The sequence below is a fragment of the Penaeus monodon genome, chromosome 14 (assembly GCF_015228065.2).
Source record: "Penaeus monodon isolate SGIC_2016 chromosome 14, NSTDA_Pmon_1, whole genome shotgun sequence".
Taxonomy (NCBI): Eukaryota; Metazoa; Arthropoda; class Malacostraca; order Decapoda; family Penaeidae; genus Penaeus; species Penaeus monodon.
Genome location: NC_051399.1, coordinates 22438086 through 22443085, shown reverse-complemented (window position 1 = coordinate 22443085; position 5000 = coordinate 22438086). Strand labels below are relative to the sequence as shown.

Here is a 5000-nt window from a genome sequence, read left to right as displayed (position 1 = left end):
TTATTTTTATTCTTATACCCTGAGCAAGAATCCTCTGTGCTATGGTGAGGACAGTGGTCAGGGGGTAGATGTTGTCTTTGGGTGAGCTTTGCTGTAGACTGTCAATGGCTGCCCTGGAGTCTGTATGTATGACCACGTGTCCTTCCCTCAGGGATGAGTGGGCTAGGGCTCCAATGATCGCAACTGCCTCTGCCTGTAGTGAGGAGGCATTGCCTGTTACCCTCATGGATTGTGTGGCATCCCTTGCTGCAAAGCTGGTGCCTGCAATGTGGTTTAAGGGATCGACTGATTCATCTGTGAAGTAGGTTTTACTACCCAGAGGAGTGATGGCTGCAATGACCCTCTCAGCTTCTGCTTTAGCCGAGGCATGGTGGTATTGATTCTTTCTCCTTGAAAAGCTCATAACAGAGAACTCGATCAAGGTTTGTGCCCATAGCGAGGCTTCAATAAAGTTGGGATAGGGGGAGTCCATGCTCTTGGCAAGTAGTTGTTCTTTGAGCTGGTTGTGTGAGACAGCCAGGAATTGTGGTCTTGTTCTAGGCGTCTGAGTATTTTTTGTCTCATGTCTGTGCTTCTTGGAGCTTGGATGGCCTTTGAAAAGAACTGAGCTGGCATTAAATCAATTCCTGATTCCAGGGGGAGAAGGTTTGCCTCCATGAGCAGGTTGAGGGCCTTCATCCACCTTGGGGCACCCAGAGTGATCCTGGCAGCTTCATTTTGAACTGTCTCCAATTTTTTTCTCTTAATCTTGGTTTTCCATTTGCAGCAATTAGGGAGACAGAAGCATAGTCCACAATGAGACGGACGTCATATACATAGAATGATCTTAGTACTTCAAGTCTAGTTCCTATGTGTCTCCCAGACATAGCTCTCATATCAGACAGTCTTGCTTTGGTTTGGTCAACTAAGTACAGGACCTCCTTTTTAAAGGAGAGGGTACAGTCAATCATTACCCCAAAGTATTGGAAGACCTGGACCCATTCGAAAGGTCCATTCCCTGGATTCTCTCTCAGACTGTGCCTTAAACATTTAGTCTCAAGCCCATGGCTTTGGATTTGGCTGCAGAGATTTTCAGTCCCTGTCCTTCCGCACTCCTCAGATATAAGGTCCACACAGTGGCTGGGCTTACTTAGGTAGTGTGCTCCAGTGGAGATGGATTGCAAGTCGTCTGCATAGGAGGTATGATTCTTGCAACCCCTCTGGGAGCTGTATGTGATGATATACTGAGGACCCCACACCCTGAGTGTTCCATTTTTTCTAGTGCATGTGCTGGATAGGTGACCTTGAGATCTGACTTTGGCTGTTCTGTTCCTAAAATAGTCACTTATCCAAGCCAAGAGCTTTCCTCTGGTTCCCCTCTGGATCAGGGTCTCCTGAATAGCAAGAGGACTTCTCCAGGAATACTATCACAGAAGTGACAAGTGCTATATTGTGCTTAAGAGCGTGGTATGCTTGTTCTGTGCTCATGCCCCTTGTGAACCCATGAGATATTCTGTTGGATCCCTTTTCCATTGGAGTCCGGTTTTTTATTCCATTCTCTCAGCCGTCCTTGCCCAATGCATACTGAGGCTCCTTTGTTTTGGATGGGGAACTATGATAGCCCTCTTTTCAGCTCCTGGGTAGAGTGGAAGTTTTCCAGGATTTGTTGATGAGTTGCAGGAAAGCTCACCTGCCAGTCCCAGATGGGAAATGATGGGGTACGAGATCCCATTAGAACCCAATGCTGAGCGAGAACTTTTTTTGTAGGTTTTTCTTAGTTCCCTCAGAGAAAAGATATCTGAATTATAGGGTTTGGTTGCCCTTTCTCTGATATGAGCAAGTCTGCCTGGTTGTAGGCACTGTTGGTTTGCCCTCAGTTTGGGTGGCAGACTTGCTGCTTGTTCTTGCAGAGAACTCATGCACCAGTCTGTTTACTTCTGATTGAGGGTCATGGTGTGTGCACCTTGGGGCTGAGTGGCTGGTAATTTGCCTGACCCGTTGCCGGCACTGGCTGCACAGATTCAGCCTGGTTTGGCTCTGCCTGTGAGGGCATGGCCAAGGTTTGAGTAGGGAGGGGAGTCTTGACCTGGGGCGAGGGCTGGGCTGGTTTGGCTCTGTCCAGCTTCCTCTTTCAGGACTGCAACAGTCTGGGTCATTGCTGTCATGGCAACTGTGACTGCCTTTTCCGCCTCACTCGACCTCACCAAAGCTGTTGCTACTGCAGTGACTACAACAGTCAGCAGGAGAGTTATATCTTCCTCATCAAAAAGGAGATTATTGTCTCTTCGGGAGGCTTTTACAGTGCTCTATGAAGCTTTATTCCTGTGGCTCTTTTTCTGCACCTTTGCAATGGCCAGAAACACCCTTTTAGTGGAGATGTTTGGTGTTGGCTGGGGAGGTGCTTCCTTCCTCTTAGGAGGTCAAGGAGCATTTTCCCTTTTGTTCTGTCCCCAGACATGTGTGCCTGGGGGAGCAGGAACAAAGTCTGGTCACTTTTTAGCAACCTCTTGTCACTTGAGGGCCGCCTCTTTCCTGACAGAGCAAACCAGGCTCCGGGCATGATGCCTCTTGGCACAGTTGGGACATTTGGCTGTTGTGTCACTTTGTCCTTCTTTGTGTGCCTTAAGGCACACCTCGGTGTTGTGTGCCTTGTGACAGACACCACATTTAGGCTTGGCCTCACAACTAGCCATGTGGTGACCATATTTTTGGCACCTGAAGCACCGAAGAGACTCAAGCACATACTTTCTGTGGTTGTAGGAGCCCAAATTACCCAGATCAAGGGTAGTGATTGGGGCTCCTTTCAGGGTCACCAGGAATTGCCTGGTTGGGGTTTTCCTTTCGGACATTCGGGAAGTCCCCATGACCTGTGGGTTTGATGTGATCAGATCCACATTATATGAAAGTAAGAAGTCATGTAGCACCATCTTGACTCTCCTATTGTTGGGATTCAGTGGTGAGAGACAATTTCCTCCCATCTTGAAGCTCCTTCATTTCCTGCAGAACATGCCTGGTCTCTGGCAACCCGGATCGACAACCAGATATTTCTTTGCATCTCCAATGCTCTCACCAGTTCGTAGGCATTGTTGAAGCCTTCAGGTTTAGAGGGAACCTTAAACTGTGGGAAACCTAGGGGGTCCAGACTCTCCTTCAGAGTCTGTCTCTGGCCTAGGTTGATTCAGACCAGCGTTTTGGCTAGTATTCTGGGCTCTGGTCATGGGAGCAGCAGCTGTTTTGGCTGGTTTGGCTTGTGTTCCTATCTCGGTCAGGGAGGACGTCTAAGGGGAATTCAGAGGTCTCCCTGCATTGGGTGCATGAGAGTCCATCTGCTAGACAATTTGGTGGACAGGCATGTTTTTGGCAGAATGGTTCTCTGTCTTGTCCATTTTAGCAGCAGGTCTGACAGAATCAGCTTGTACTTTGCATTTTCTTTTGCCATTATAAGCCATGTATGGCTTCAAAGTGACTGCCATGGTCTAGACCTTGCATAGTTCATCGTTTTTCTTTGTTTGTGGGGGTTTTGGTGAAATGTTTTCCATGAAATATAGCAGTTATTTCATCCTGTCATCCACCCAGTCCAATAATGGGAAGAGGATATACGCAATAGCCATTGTAATGGCACTCATGGGACCAATGTGAGTGCCAATTGCACCATGATCGCTTGAACTAGGAGACTAGCCGATCGGGCCAGTATCAGGCCACTTGTCTGACTGGAATAAAGGACCAAAGAGGCGTGTTGTTAGCCACAGGGCATACTCATACATGGTATCGCTCAACCTCCAGGACTCCTGCCTCCACAGCGGCCAATGCTGCCCGCACAAGGCAAAAACACGAACATGGGTAGTGTTGAAAAAAAAAAACCACAGGAGGATGCCATTCCACCTACAAGAGGGCATCCATTATTTTGGAACTCTTTGTTTCATTCCCTCTCCAGTGAGAGCCCCACCTTAAAGGCTGATTCACCTCAGAGAGGGAACTCGGGTCCTGCACCTCGAAGAGGTGGTTTTAGTGGTAGGACCCGAAGTGCTAGAAGTAGTGGATAAGTATATATACTCATACAGACAAACATCTCTAGCGAAGAGGAAATTAAGCAGTTCATCAGTCTAGACTGGACGCCATTCAGGCAGGCACAGTAGCATACTGTGAGGCTCCTTGCCAGTATGTTTAAAAAGAAAAGTCTTTAACCAATGTGTCTCCCATTTATGACCTATGGATCATAAACATGGGCTGAACAAACCAAAATTACTGAGAGGAAACTAATAAGTGGAAGATATACTTGGGAGCATCAAAAAAGAAAAAAAAAATGGCAATGGGCAGGTCAAATATGTTGGAGACAGGATGACAGATGGACTAAGAAAGTAATAGACTGTGCTATAGATAACATAAAGAGGCCAAAGGCCAGACCAATGACAAGATGGCATGACGAAATAACGAAATTTGGGGCCAAGACTGGAAACGCAAGACAAACAAAATTGGAAAAGATAGGGGGAGGCCTCCATCCTGCAGTGAAATGATTAAGGATGATGATAATATGTGTGTGTGTGAGTGTTATATATGTATGTATACACATATATATATGTGTGTGTGTGTGTGAGTGTTATATGTGTATGTATGTATACACATATATGTGTGTGTAGCATACACACACACACACACATATATATATATATATATATTATATATAATATCTATATATATATTATTCTCTACTATATCTATATATATATATATTCTGTATATATCTATATATGTATATATATATCTACACCTATATATATTCTATATATATATATATACTATATTACTGTCATAATGAATATATATTACCTATCTATATATATATATATCTAAATATATATATATATATATTTATAGCCTATATAATAATAATACAATACAAAAGATGTATTTGACTGGGTTTGATTATATCTTCGTCAAAGATACATGGCGAAGATATAATCAAAATCAGAAGATATTCATTCTCATTCATGCCTTGTCTACATGAATACAGTTCATATGTG

General features: G+C 44.8%; 1 protein-coding gene across 1 annotated transcript in view; it reads left to right on the top strand.

Annotated features, from left to right (window-relative positions):
- Positions 1 to 5000, top strand: part of LOC119580982 (MAP kinase-activating death domain protein-like) — a gene marked incomplete in the record, with an annotated part of 140322 nt that overhangs the window by 81502 nt on the left and 53820 nt on the right.